At 45.4% G+C, this 15677-nt stretch overlaps 1 protein-coding gene across 2 annotated transcripts in view; it reads left to right on the forward strand.

Annotated features, from left to right (window-relative positions):
• Nucleotides 1–602: 602 nt before the first annotated feature.
• The window catches only part of LOC115584721 (protein ELFN1-like), a 138348-nt gene continuing 123273 nt past the window's right edge, over nucleotides 603–15677 (forward strand). Inside the window, exon 1 of one of the 2 annotated variants that reach the window (XM_030422360.1) lies at nucleotides 603–1194. The gene's annotated coding sequence lies outside the window, so the exon portion shown is untranslated. The remainder of the gene's footprint in view (nucleotides 1195–15677) is intronic. The other variant, XM_030422343.1, reaches the window with a different exon arrangement.

The following is a 15677-nucleotide window of genomic DNA, read 5'->3' on the forward strand; positions in this document are numbered from 1 at the left end:
TCTCTCTCAGGTTGTTGTATCTACCCGCCTCCGCGCCTGTGCCGAGCGCATGTGCGCCCGGCGCTAAAGTGCCCGGCGCTAAAGAGGCAGTTAATCTGACCATGTCTGCTGGCAGGACATCAGGTTGCCCCATAGTGCATTTAGGCACCCGGCCAAACTCAAATAACATCTGACTGTTCGCTGTGTGAAGGCCCACTGTAGCTGCTGCGCCTCCAGCAGCAGACCTGATGCAGCCGCCGAGCGCAGAGAAACACCCGGAAAAACGTGGGTTCCCCCCCCCCCCCATCATCATCCAAAGAGTGCGCGCTGACTGTTTCAACTGGATTTCACACAATTTCATCAAGAACTTTTTCTTTTTTCTTTTTTTTTGTTGCCAGATTGGGCTCGATAGTACGGCACTTATCGGGCCATCTCGCTCTCCAAATGGGAAAGCATCTAATCTAAATGACTGTCTGCGGCGCGTCAAGTGCCACGCAAACCCCTCTCTGCTCCACCGGAACAGCTGGCCGGCGGTCGCTTCAGTTCAGGGGAGAGGGAGAGGAGAGATGGAGAGAGGGGGAGAGGGAGAGAGAGAAGGGGGAGAGGCGTCGGATTGAGGGTGATTGAGGCACATATAGAAAGAGAGAGAGGGAGAGGGAGAGGGAGAAGAGGAGGGGAGAGAAACTGAATTCCAGCGAATTAATCACCGGCTGTTCCACTGTGGTGTGTGTGTGTGAGAGAGAGAGAGTCAAAGGCAGTCAAATAGAGAGAGAGAGAGAGAGAGAGAGAGAGAGAGAGAGAGAGGGAGAGGAGGGGGGAGTGGAGCCTGACGCAGTGTGAGAGGCAGAAACTGAGAGGAGAGAGACAGGAGAACGAGGGAGACAGCGGCGAGGAGGCAGCGCATCACATCAGGCGCCGTTTTTCCATCCCGACAAAAAAAAAAAAAAGAAGATCTCTCCGTGAGTCTCCTCCACACCGGCTGCTGCTGCTGCTGCCGCCACAGCCGAGCTCGTCCACCCGGCCACCGGCTCCACACAGGGGCCGCAGAGGAGACACGTGCAAGCTCCGGATCAAATCACTGACCAAAAAAAAAAAAAAAGAAAAAGAAGCCCCACATCAACACAACCAGAGGCAGCGAGAGGAGCCCCGCTCTGCCGAGGAGAGACGTCCCTCTTCATCCTCTCCCGTCTCCCTCCACGCTGACATCTGGAGCAGGTAAAGTGAAACACATCTGTAGATTTTGCGCACGAAGCTTCGTTTTTTTATTTTTCTTGGGGGTGACGGCTGGACTCGCATTGCGTAGGCAACTTTGAATTACGCCAGCAGCTCTGGCATTCCTGCGGTTCTGAAATCACCGACACTGACCTCCCATCGGTGTGTGTGTGTGTGTGTGTGTTGAATGAGGTAGAGGGGGGGGGGATCTGCTGGTTGGCTCTTGTCAGGCAGCCTCTCTCGTCTTATCTCCGTGCCCGTGTGTTGTCCGTCCGCAGACGCATAGATCCCAGATCGACAGTATCTGCTCCTGCTGGATGTGCGCGGCGCCCTGGTGATGATCTGTGCAACTTTAATCCGAGCCCCCCCCCCCCAAAAAAAACCCCAAACGTGTCACATGTGGCGCACATTAAGGTTTGGTCACTTTGGCCGTTAATTGTAGAGTGTTTGGTCCCGGGACAGGCTGCGGTGTCAGGCTAGAGGGAGGCGGCACCGCAGCCCAGCAGCCCGGCGGAGTGTTCAGCACCCTGGACAGCGGCTCCTCCACACTCCTGTGAAACATCCAGCTCCCTCTGCTCTGTTTGAAATGGTAGTTTCATGTGTTTGCATGTTTCTTATTTGTGTGTGTGTGTGTGTGTGTGTGTGTGTGTGTGTGGCAGTAAACACGTTCAAAGATCACGCTGTAGAACTGTATTACCTCATATTCTGAGCTGCCAGGAGAGGAAAGGTGCACCTCTCCTCCAGTCAGACTCGACGTGCAGATCCATACACTGCAGAACAGCCCGCTGGCGCTTGTGCATGCAAGACACTGGCCAGGTATAGACAGGTGAGACGCTGAAGGGGACGCTCCTGGGATTAGGTGAAGTCAGGGGACCCCCGAGAGAGAGAGAGAGAGAGGAAGAGAGAGAGAGAGGGAGCTATAACCAAAAGATGATGAGATATCCTGACTTTCAGCTCCTGACTCTGTTTCGGTTCCCCGTCTTCCATCATCTGGATTCTTTCTTTGAAACTTTAGGAAGCCTCTCCAGAGCAGCAGAACACATTGAGAAACACTTACAAACGTAATGAACGCAGATGCCTCCATACAGAGCATGAAGGGGGTCACTGAATGGCTTAATGAGCACGGAGGATAATGTGAGTGGTGCGCTGTGTGTCCCCTCTTTTTTTTAAAATTTCGTTTTGGAGTGACGTGTCAGGCAGCGCCATCATCAACACATCGACATGAGGAGAATATCTCTCGGATGAATGGCGCTCATCCTACTCCGGCGGAGCAGAGACTTGTAGACCGCATGCCAAGTAGCTTGTGGAGGGTTTATCGCCACTTCCACTTTGGCATGAGCGCGTATAAGCCTTTAAAAACGCTCTGGACGTGCGGCTAAAACACATACACACACACACACACACACACACACACACACACACACACACACACACACACACACACCGAGTGCATGTGTGTGACCAGGAGTCGCTCAGCCAGTTGAATTCTGCCTACTGCCCCACTATCTATTGTAACGGATGTTGTTGCCACTTCGTCCCACAGGGCATGGACTACTAACAGAGTTTTTTCCACTGACTGACTCCAATTGTTGGCTGAGCGCCACAGAGGGAGAGAGGGAAAGGAGAGGAAGACAGACAGATTGATAGAGAGAGAGAGAGACAGAGAGAGAGAGAGAGAGAGAGAGAGGAACAGACTCCCACTTCTCACAACCATGAATAGACATGAGGTAGTTCCAGTAAAACAGAATCGCTCCAGTGACTCATTTTGGGATATTATGCGTTTGGGTGTGAGACACAGTCGGCTGGCTCCTTCTTCTTCTTCTTCTTCTTCTTCTTCTTCTTTTTTTTGAAGGCCAGCGATCCACAGTCACAGCGTAGCCTCAGGTTGCCCTGGGAAATCACTGATAACTATCTTAGAGGTCGCTCATCTTGCTTTCATCCTGCATTAGTACTGCAGTGCTCGCTGCAGCACACGCACTCTCCTCCAGTCTCGAGAGTTGTGAGAGCAGAACACTTCTAATCGGGCCGGAACAAAAAAAAATAAAAAGGGACTCTGAGGCACCTGTGGTTACCAAACCGCTCCGTTTGATTCCCGAGAACAAAACTAAAACCAAACAAAAATCCCTCTGTAGGCAGCTGAGAGCTTTTTTTTTTTTTTTTTTGTGCTGCAGCAGCAGAAATGTCAAAAAATGGTGGGGGCGTAATAAGGCAGGTGGCAACATTAAAGAAAAAAAAAATCGGCAGTAATGGAAAGTGACAAGTTGAGTCGAGAGGAGCTGCCAGGATGTCTGCGAGTACAAATGAATGAAATGTGATGGGTTTAATGTCTGCGCTGTCGGGCCGGTGTGCTCGGCTGCTGCTCTCAACCTTCACCTTCAGTTTAAAAGGGCTTTATTTCCCCTCTGTGTCATCTGCCGGCGACCCAGGAGGGAGTTTACCCATCCGTGATACAACCACAGTTCCTCTCTTTGGGGGGCAATTTCTCAAGGAACACCAAAGAAACAGGCAGGGGCGGTTCTAAGGAGGGGGGGGGGTCTACAGGGGCCAATGCCCCCGTAACTCTGAGTCTGGACCCCCCTGTGGCCCCCCCGACAGGGAGTCTGCATCAATAATACAATGACAGATTTCTTGCACTGATTTTGTTTTGAAGGGAAAGGTGGAAATATAGTGTCTCAGCAGTTCACTACCCAATCAAAATTGTTGAAATTGTAAACGTTGTTTGAAGTCCCATTTATCCCTTGTCTGAATGAGGGATTTGTCTTGTTTTCCCAGGCTGTATGTGCCCCCTAACAAAAAAGCCGGCCCCAACCTGGCCCCCCTATTAAAACTGGTCTAGAACCGCCGCTGGTAACAGGAGATCCCTCCTTCCGTTTACTGCGTTTTGCACACCTTCAGCGACGTGGGGCGACGCGTCCGCTAAAATCCCAGGATAAGTTTCTAAATCAACTCTCATCAGTTAGTGTTTGTCAGAGCATCCATTTTTCAACAGAAAGCAGCTCCTCATATTAAGCGTGTTGGTACGCAGAGAGCCGTCAGTATCTCTTGTCATAATGTTGATCTGTGTGGAGAGGGAATACCCCCGCGGTGTGGAAGCAAATCTGCATGCATAGTTAACATGGCACCTCCCTGCTGACTGGGTCTCAATGTGGAGACTTCTTTTTCTTTTTCTTTTTTTTCACTTTGCTATTGTTGGGATATTGTCTTCTGTTGCATTTATTCATTTTCTGTTTTGTTACTGCAACACACTCGGAATACAGATCCTCTGCAAGCAAATCTTAGGTTAAAGTAAGCGAAACTCACACACACACAAACACACACACATTTTAAATTCAGTGTAAACGCTTTTCAACACACAAACACACGCCCACGCTCGTGACACGACACTGTGTGTCGCACAAACTGAGACATGTGCACACCACGCCTGCACGAAACAAAGCGCCTGAATAGGAACGCGAGGGGGGGGGGGGCTGTGCAGAGACGCGCGCGCAGACGTGTGCACGAGGCATAGACACACACACACACACACACACACACACACTCCCTCTCACAGGATGCGCGCGCTCAGGCAGGCACACGGATTAATAATGTACCATATTCCCAGTAGGAGGCTAGTTAGCATTTCAGGAAGATTGCACTAACACTGGGGAACTGTAATTAGGAAGTTATTGTTGCAAGTTGCAACTCGCGCGCGCACACGCACACACACACATACTCACACGCACGCACACACACACATACACACATACCCACACACAAACACACACACACACGCACGCACGTATGCACACAGTATGCAAATAGTGAGGAGAGGATGGGCGGTTTGCTCTCCGTTGTGTCTTATGTGCTCTGTCTTCTTCTTTGTTCTCCCACCTTTAAGAAAGCAGTCAGTAGAATGTAACTGAGTAAAGTAACTTGAGTACTGTTTAGGTACAATGGTGAGGCACTGAGTAGTTCTACCTTTTGCCTCTTTTACCTATAATTCACTGCATTTCAGAGGAAACTAAGAAGCCAGATTTACAATGGCGATGCAGAACTCGCATGCGTTATTGTTACTTCAAAAGTATTTTGATTTTGCCTTGTCAGAAGTATCAAAAGACACAACACGATTCTGAATATCTGAAATGGTTTCAGTATCATTTTGTTGCAGTACTGATACTCGAGTACTAGCTGTGTGTCAGTCTCCTCTCTGACAACATGTTGAGACATGCCCTGCTCCGGTGCCCACATTGTACATGTGTTAAGTAAATGAACTTAGATGTTGTCCAATTATCTTTTACCAAACGTCTGAAATTGTATGCCGACGATGTTTTCTCTTATAGATTTGCTATAATTGCATTCCTGTGTGTGAATGTAGAATGTGCAGTATAGAAATGGAATACGTTTGAGAAATATGTGGAAAAATAGGCGCATCTTGTTCACACGAGATAAAAAAAAAAGGCCAGGAAAAAACAAATCCTCTCAGGACGTTGCAGGCTCATGATCATCAGCTGTGTGTCTCTGGGGTTTTGCCCACCTCACCCCAGTATAACAGAGTGGGATCTGAAATACGTTTCTCTCCTCAGAGCAGTCGAAAAGTATAGTTTTACAAGTAACTTCTCTCATTTCCCTCCATAGAAAGTAGCTCAATTAAAAACTGCTCAAGCTCTAGTTCTATTTACCTACAGTGTGTTTCGGTGGGAGAGTGTTTGCATGCCTGTAGTTTGGTACATTTGGTGCAGACCGAAGGAAAAGTTCACAAACAAAACAAAAGAGGTGAATATAAGTCATACGAACAGACGAGTTCAGATATACATCTTTCTGCTCGTACTCACCATGTTTTTTTTTTTTTAACGAACTCTTTTTCCAGACAACCTCTGCATTCATTCAGGACGCAAGTTATTTTGTGCTTTATACCTTTTCAGTGTTATGTTTTAGTGCATATAGGTCAATAATTGGTTTGTTTTATGCTGTGTGTGTGTGTTGTGAGGTTGCGGTCCGCCGATTGAATCCGACCTGTGGCCCTTTGCTGCGTGTCACTCTGCCTCTCTCCTCACATTTCCTGTCTTCTCTCTGGCTGTAAGCCATAATGTAGCCTTTAAGATTGTGCTAAAATCAAATATCTATTATCAGTATCCCCGCGGCTGGTCTTGCGTGGTGCAGTTGTGTTTGGTCCGCACCACTGTTTGATGGACAGCTTTCACACAAGTTGAAACAAAATGCATCAGGGTCCAGTTTAACCAATCCAAACAGGTGAGGGGTGAAAACCAGGGCCACAGATCTGCATTGGCTTAATGCCACCATACTATAGGTGAGCAAGACAATGTTTTCCCTTGAATTTGAGTGAAACAGCCCTTTATTATAGTCCATAAAGAGGCAGTTTGATGGCAAGTCCATGTTCTCATAACTCATAATCTCACAGCCCTGAATTACACCTCACTGTCTTTGATGCAATGGTGCCTAAACTTTTTTGGCCCAAGGCTCATCAAATTTTGATGGGTCTCTCTTCTCGCCGGGTGAATCCTGAAAACTAGGATCATTCCGGGTCTCAGGGCGTACTTTAAGGCTTCCTGAGAGCCCGTTTCATTAACTTAGCTTTACATTTTGAAACAATGAGACAACCCAACGGTGACCTCATACCCTGCGCTCATAGCGTGAATGATGAATGAGCTGCTTAATGTATGCTGACGCATGTCTTGCTGATGCCAGCGGGTCAGAACCGGAGCTAATCCAAACCCAAACTCTCCAGCAAAGGTCTCACACCTTCTCCTCTTCTTTCCATCCCCAATCCCCAAACACCTTTTCCCTCCTCCTCCTCCTCCTCCTCCTCATCCTCCTCATCCTCCTCCTCCTCCTCTTTCCTCTTTTTCATCTCTCGCCATCTCTGCCTCCATCTTTCCATACCGCCACAATGCACACACCCTATTCATGCAGCCCGTGTGTGTGTGTGTGTGTGTGTGTGTGTGTGTGTATATTGAGTCAGCTAGTTTGTATGCCGGCTGCTGCTATACCAGCCTCTCTCTGGAAATCAAGGAGAGATCGTGGTGTGTATGCTGAGAGAGGGAGAGAGGAGGGAGAAGAGGAAGAGAGAGGGGACGGAGACGGCGAGAGGTGGTGATGGAGACGGAGAGATACGCACGGAGAGGGATCGGGACGCCGCGGGGCGAAATGAAAAGGCAGGCGGGAAAAAAAAGAAATAACAAAAGGGTGGGAAAGATGGAGAAAGTGTTCAATAGATGTGTTGTCCTCCCAGCCGACTCGTCTCTATTCTGTTTCATTACCTCTGCCCTCTGTTCTGCAGGCTGCACTGTCTCGGTGGCGGAGGTAGTTTGGAGACACTGTGGCCTTGCAGAGGCTTGGAAATAAAAAATAAAAAAAAACCTCTGATGCTCTGTTCTCAGGTGCTCTTCAGGGCTAAGAGCAGAAATCTCTCTGGCTGTCCCATTAACTACTAGAGGCCGGACTATTGAAATGGTATTACCTCCCCTGACTGAGCCGCACATTGGCTCTTTCTCCATTTCCCGACAAAGATCTGTCATTCAAACCCCCAGATACCTGCTGCAGGAGAGCAACAGGGAGATTGTTTTTTTTTTATTTCTCTCTCCTTCCTTATCTTTCAGACATCTCTCTCTCTGTTTCCTCGCCTCCCTGGTGAAATATTTCTCCAGGGTTTGGGCGTCATTTGTATCCCCTTCCTGTTGCTTGAAATATCCTGAGAGAGGCTCTTGACAGAGAAAATGATGGAGGAGAAGGGGCGAAGATTGGATCTGTTAGCAAACAGATAAGTTTCAGTTTTGAGGGGCCGTTTGAATCCTCTAATGTATTTGACTCCCTGTTTGGGTCTTTTTAATACCTTGAAGCTCCTTTTTTACGACCCGCTGATAATCAACGGCTTCATCAAAGATATCAAATTGTATAAATCTCTTTCTGTGGCACAGTGAGCGCTCTTGAGACTCAATTCCATGTTTTGTTCTCAGAAACCGTCTTTGACTTCCCTCCAACAGTGATTGTCCGGTCGTAGCTTAAAAACCATTAGCAGACACAGCAGGTCCATCATGTAGCTACGTGGAAGCTACGTGGATTTGGTTGTGGTGAGAGAAATTAAGACTTGTTGGGCACACATTAGACTTAAAAAATACACATAATACTCGGCCTCACTAGCGCTACACTGGAAAACAATACAGTCTTTCTTCTGTCTTTGAAATATAAACTTCTGGGACTTCTGGTTCTCAAATTAGTCTAACTAGCTTAAATCTGCATTTTGTCTAATGGCCAGCAGGGGGCGAGCCACTGGTTTCAAAAAGGAATCTTATTCTATGTGAGATTATGAAAAAAGGACACAACTTCTTATATTTTTTTTTACCTCAGAAAACAGTTTCCGTGGTTTCAATACGGCGCGGTGTTCATTTTCTAAATCACCGTCCCATTTAGAGTGAAATAGATGATAAAACAGGGTTTGCATTAGGACGTTGCTACCTTCTAATGGACAAGTTGCGAGATCAAGTCAGTAACTTCACAATCTTGTCCAAATATTGTCACTTCTGGCTCCATAAATCTAAGACAGCGACGGCCATGGTGCCAAACTTGACGCTTCATAATAGTCTGTAAACCAAAAGGTGACGACCCGATGGGTTTACAATCAAGAAATGTAGTTTCAGCTTCCTTCTTATATCATCATATATCTTTCTACATATCATGTGTGACAGTTTTACAGTGTTCTCTCTTTAAAGGGAGTTAGTAAGACGCATTAAAAAGTCACTGCCGTTTGAACGATCTGAGTAATCTTTCGGTTACAGTCGTTATTTCAGCTGACACGTTCACAGTCATTGGCTGGAGATGTGAGATCTGCGACTGTCTGCGTCTGTCTCAAAATCCAGGAATCGTTTCAACAGTTCTGAGCGGTGTTTCTGCCACCATTATCATCGTGAACCTCAGGTGCCATGCTAACCAGTTAGCCACGGTCACTTTATAGCACTCATTACAGTCAGATGACATTAACACCTGAAATCTTCGAGTCGCGTTGACAAGCAACTCTTTGTTTCTTCCTTTTTTGTGCTCTGGTAGAGGATCAAAATGAATCGCTGAGGCACAGAGGCTACTTTATGTGTATTTGAGGTACATGTGTGAATGGGGTATCTACAAAGAGAAAAATCATATTTCTTGTGGTTTCAGTCTGTCAAGTCATGTCAAGTCAAGTTTGTTTGTATAACCCAATATCCTATTCAGGGTCTCAATGGGCTTTCCGGGCCCACAACAGCAACGGCTCAGAGCCCGAGCTCTCTAAGAAGACAAGAAGAAAACCCCCAGAAAACGATAAGCCCATAAAAAATGGAACAAACTTTGAGGAAATTCAAAAGGAGATTCTCCTTCCCCTGCAACAGTATGTATGTCAGCAGCAGAACACTTCAGATGCTCGATGGAGTTGATAATAACCGGAGCGTTCCTGCCGTAGGTTCGTCTAAGTGTGTGAGATAGTGTCGCCCAGATTTAATGGGGCTCGGAGAAGAGCGGCGCAGCATTTCAAGTAATCCAAGTAGAAAGTTGAGGTGAGGTCAGCCGCACTTCCACAGTGGTGTAATTGAAAGGAATGAGGCCACTTTGTTTCGCGATGCAGCGCTACAATCAGGCTGAACACAGGCCGACGTTAGCGGTTCACCAAACAGTCGTGACGGATGTATCGACTTACCAGTCGAGATGAAGAAGTTTTCCAGTTGATGCTATGCACCATACTCTGCAAATATCTAGGCTACACCTTGTCAAGCATGTTTTGCATTATTCAGCCTTAAAGGGCTCTTTTTGGCTGAAAAAGAGTCTGCCACCCTGCATTATTTCTGCTGTTATTTCCCGAAATATGTAGAAATGACTCAGTGGCTTGAGAGAAATAAGAAGAAGACAGATGATAGATGACAGATGGTGATATGAGACAATATATTGTCATGATATGGCACAAGTGTTGTCTTTTCCTGGCTTTAAAGGGACAGTGTGTAACGATTTAAGTAATTTATTAACTCAAATTAACGTCTTCGTTCATAAGTAAGTCCTCATTGGTGTAAAATTACCTCTGCCAACAATCTGACTTATCCTCCTGAGCGAAGAATTACCTATCTGAATATACATAGCACGGGCAAGCTCTATGGAAGCCGCCATGTCTTTCCGGTTTTAAAAAACTATGGACTGCCGAGAGGGACACAAAGCACTACGTGGTACTACGTAGTAAGGCTAAACGGGAGGGGTGAGCAAAGGGGTGTTGAAATGTAGAACCTCACAGCTAAAAGGGCGCTAAATACTTGATATATTACACACTGTCCCTTTAAAGGCCGCAGCACAGTACAGTGGTGGTGTCATTTTCTGATCTTACCAGATGGATTGGAAAATTGTTGATCTGTGCAGATGACAAAGCTGACAACCCAGTGACCACATGTCACCGTGTTTTAAGCCTAATATGATCATACTGTACCAGACTGTAAGTACAGTACTCAAAGTTGCAATCCCTGCCCGTCAGAGCAGTGTTACAGGGGGTGGTGGCTGAAATGTCCCCCTATAAATTGGGAAAACGCTTCAAGACCCTCATTCGTCATCAGTTATTTCCAACATGGCGTCTTCTGCTGTGGCAGTCCTGGTAGTATCATGATGCCTTTTGCCTTCTAACTGATGAAGATAGACAATCATTCTTTCACAGCGTTGACATGCTATCAATCAAGCCATCAAATAAAAGAAACATTGCCTTTTATAACTGGCTGCTAACGTCAGCGGCGCTTTACAGGCTAACATTAGCAAACCGCGTTCCTGGACTGGTGGGATGATAGAGGGGCGGTACCGACTGCAGCAACTTAGCTGCTAGCCTTGAGTAAAATATTGGGTGTCATATGCGATCAATGGGAAGGGGTGCAACACTGAAATACGTGAAAATGTGCGACTAACGACGCAACATTACGAGCCAGCTAGTTAGCTACCGAGACATCATCATTCTGGTTGTGATTGTTTTGTGCTTGTTGCAAAGAAAAGGACCGTCGTAGATTTAAACAACAAGGTACTTAATCTCCATTCTGAGGGCTATGTAGCCTTCACACTTCACCTTACCCCTCACAATCAACAAGAAGCAGGAAACCATAATAATCCTAGACATGAACACACAGAACTGAGGGCTAGGATTAAGTAGCGTGGGCGAGGGGGACTATTGGGTGGGACTGGGCCTTCACGTTGCAGAAACATACATTGCTGATATTTATTCTGGCGACCTGAAAGAGCATTTCAACAAACACAATTAAATCCTGCTAAAACGCATTACCTACCGTTTTAAGAAAAAAAAAAAAAGTCCTCAGGGCGCCTGATAGACGATTAATGAAGGATAAGATGGAGATGCAGCGTGTGCATATTAAAAACTGTGCCCGCAGTGTATAAACTTAATGGTGTAAGCTGCTGCATGGTGATACTGACAGATAATGATAAAGGTGACATTGACTGATTCTTCCCGCTGCCTGTTTTTTTTTTTTTTTTTAACCCGGGGAAGGGGTTTCTCACGTCACTGATGTTTTCTCTTCTCTGTGTTTTTTTCTGTTGGTTTCTGTTGTTCAATTTAGCCCTCCACTTATCCGCAAGCTTTGTGAATTCAGCCAATTGGCAATCGCAACAGGGGCTAAAACCATACAAACCTTTTGTCAATTAGCACTCAGTAACACCAGGGGGAAATATCAGCGCTCGGCAGCCAAGTGTGCACTGTGTGTGTGTGTTTGCGCTGCGGAGGGTGTTTGTGTGTGTGTGTGTGTGTGTGTGTGTGTGTGAATCATTAAGTGACAGAGTCGATGAGTGGGTGGGCATCTTGATTCTGTGTGTTTGAGTGAGGTCAGGAGTCATGTTTGGATATTTATGTCATTTCGGGGATATAGTCTGTGTGTGTGTGTGTGTGTGTGTGTGTGTGTGTGTGTGTGTGTGTGTGTAGACGAGCTACGTATCTCTCTTTTGAACGAGCCTTTAGATTCCCAGAGCGAGCTGTGCATTTCTGTAGCCAAGTTGGAGACATTCTGGAAAAAGTGTCGAGAAAGCGTGAAAGAAAGTGAGAGTGTGTGTGTTCTTGTGTGTGTGTGTGTGTGTGTGTGCGCAGCATGTACATGAGAGCAGAACCAGAGAAAACGAGTGAAACGGCGTTGATGTCTGACAGCTGTTTACAGTAGGTGTTAGAAGTGCGGCGTGCTCTGCCTCTCCGCGTGTCGAGGCGCACGCAGGGGGTTAAAATCTGTGAGTGAAAGCAATATTAGGTGTATATGATTTTATAATGGCCGCCTGCAGTCAGCCTATCATTTTCTCCCTTTGTCACTGTCACTTTTCTGTCTCTCGTGCATTGTGTTGCGGCGTGACATGTTTTCATGTCTTCAAGTATTTATTTTTTTTGCAGATTGGTTTTATTCGGAGAGCTTTTATTCAAAGCCTCCTTAATTTCAGCACATCTGAGAGGGTGAAAACATGCCGTGTTTAAACGACAACTATTCACTCCAGGGCTGCAAGTAATGATTATTTTCCTTAACAAATTTCTCCATTCATCAATTCGTAGTTTGGTCAATAACACTTCAGGATGTAGCGAGCGAAAAGAAAGATGTTTTGTTTTGTCTCAGTCCAAGAACCAAATAGAATCAATTTACAAGCCGTCAAAAAAATCAAGCTTTATTTGTACTTTTCATACGGCCGAGTAACAGAAAGTGCTTCACACAATAAAACAAAATGAGACAAGACAGAGAAGGCAGTCGATCCTCGCGCTGGAGAGCGTCATCGCATGAAAATGAACCTAAAATGATTCATTCAAATACTAAAATAGTTGCCAATTAATTTCCTTGGCTAATTGTTTCTGCTCTAATCTAAATTCTCTTAAAAATGAGAGACATCCAAACCAGAAAGCGTTGTAAACAAGAGGGACGCTTTTTCAGACCGGAGACATACTTTGACATTTTGCTAAATGTATTAATTATTTTTCTTGATGAGAGCTGAATCGGTAAATATGAGCCTACAGCCGGCAGCCTGTTAGCTTCGCTCAGTACCAAGACTTGAAATGGCTATAGACCAAATCAAACTACCAGCACCTCTAGAGCTCACAAAGATCAAGATGAGATAATCTCGTTTGTTTAATCCGTACAAATCCGTATTATTGGTGCCAGATTATTTGTGTCGGGCTGCAGAAACGTTCTGTGACTTTCCTCCTGGTCCATTTGTTGCCTGGTAACGAGTCAAAGCAATCCAGGAAGTTGAAAGTTATTTTTAACCCTTCGTGCTGCTTTTGTTATTTCTGTGTTAACAGGAAGTTCTGACACTGATGATTTGTTCCACATGGTGAAAAGAGCGACTGATAAACTATTAACAGGATGGCAGCAAATAGTTTACACACTGACACCAGAGCTGGGCAGCGTCGCGATTATGTCGCCGTTACCAGTGTCGATTTTTTCTGCAATTCGACATATGGATGTTTTTAATGTACTAAAAGTAATGTGTCTTTAATCTTGTATTACCTTCAGTTATCTATTTTTACTGGATTGGTGTCCAACATGTTCTTGGGATGGGAGGTTAAAATATAAATACGAGCATTGTGTCCTCTATTTGAAACGATGTAACATATCACTGATGCTCAATAAAAAGAAAAGGAACCGATAACCTGCAGCGAGAGGTAACATCCAGTAACTAATGTCGACTTCGCTAACACAGACATGGGGACGGTAAACAAGGTAACCCCAATAAATGTGCTGTACTTTATGGACAAGCCCTGAGGTTCACGTCTGTTGTTCCTCCATAAATATTCTTCGGGGTTTTCTAAAAGATAAAATGCTGTTGATGCCCAATCCTACCTCTTGTCTAACCCTGAGAATGAATTATGTTACATTTATTAATTAATTTCCATTGTTGGGCAGGCTTTCTTATTTGTAATCCTCTTCGAAGACCAACATTTTGTCTTTGAATCTTTGTTTCTTTCTTAAGATATGTTCCCTTACAACAGAGAGGTACCTGTCCTCTCAAATCTCCAATCTCAACTCTTAATTCTCGTCCCTGAAGCATTCATCTAATTTGAATCCGGATATAATGTGGAAAGTTTACGACTCGTTAAACGCAGGTTCCCGTACTCGTACAATTAGCTGAAATTGAAAATTAACTTGAAATATGATTCCTCTATAAAATGAGAAGAAAAAAAAAACCCCACAAAATTGCATTACTAATTGGAACAGCAGCTTAAGAAGCAGAGCGTCTTTGTTGAGACGGCGGAGCTCCGCCGGTTACACAATGAGCTTTACAAGACGAGAGCAAAATAAAAAAGAACTTAAGCGAGGCGAAGGCAAGGAGTTTCTAAATGTATCACAATGGCTCAATGTTAGATGTACTCCCGTCCTTATTTCTCTATCCCCCTTAGATCTCCCACAGACATGCATTACCATGACAACACTGAGAATCCTGGGTAATGACAAACAAGCAGCGCTGTCAACCGCTCAGGACTGTTTCCACGGCCACAGCGAGCGCACGAGCTTCTACTGAGAGTGTGATTTTACACGGGAGGAAGAAGTCACATGAAATTACACACTGTTAGCAGCAAAACGTATCTATCTATATCACCTCAGTCACGCTCAGCCCTGCTACCTTTTTTTTTTTTTTTGGAGTAGCAGAGAATTATAATTGTGAAGAGAGCAGATATCAAAATTCCAATAGATGCAGCGGTTATGTGAATCAGCAGCCGGGGTAAATGTTGTGGTGAACCGTGACAGCTCCTGACGTTACAGGCAGAGCAGCGTGCAAGATCGAGTCCACGCGACGATAATTGTTTCTCCGTATGCAGTCGCACTGGACACATCGACTCAAAGGTGCACGTTTCCATTCCACCAGATAGTTTTTTACAGCAATAACAAACACAACAACAACAACACCGGGTTATCGTTATTGTAGCGTAACAATACAACAATCTGAATAATGTCCCACTTAATATCTGCCTGATAAACAATAAATCAGTGTTTATTGGCATGCAGGTGAAAGAATAAATAGTAGGAGATAAAATTCAGGACTGGTTTTCAATATTTGCATTTTGCGTAACATGACATCATCTTTACATTGATGTTTATTATAAGTATTCTACCTAAACGTACACACAGGCTTGATTTATCAATGCATTTTGATGCTAAAGCAGATCTATGTAACAATTTATAGCAATTTAAATCTATTAAACCCTTTTTTTATTGGTCATATGTGAGCGGATTGTAGCGTGACACGAAGAATGAGACCTTCCCCGTCTCTCTCTCTCTCTCTCTCTGTCTCTCGGTCGCCTATAAAAGCCTGCGGATGATTTGTTTCCGTTGTTAAATGCTGCCGGACTGTGGATTTATTCGTGAAGGACTCCAGGTCGGGTTTTTACGCGACAGTCCAAAGGATGTGACTCTATACACATTCTCAAGTGCCTCCATCGGGCCCCCCGCTAACAGAGAGCAGCAGCCGCTAACGTTAGCTCGGAGATGGAGTCCGCTAACGTGAAACAAACGACTTCCGGCACA

This window comes from Sparus aurata, chromosome 1, assembly GCF_900880675.1.
Source record: "Sparus aurata chromosome 1, fSpaAur1.1, whole genome shotgun sequence".
Taxonomy (NCBI): domain Eukaryota; kingdom Metazoa; phylum Chordata; class Actinopteri; order Spariformes; family Sparidae; genus Sparus; species Sparus aurata.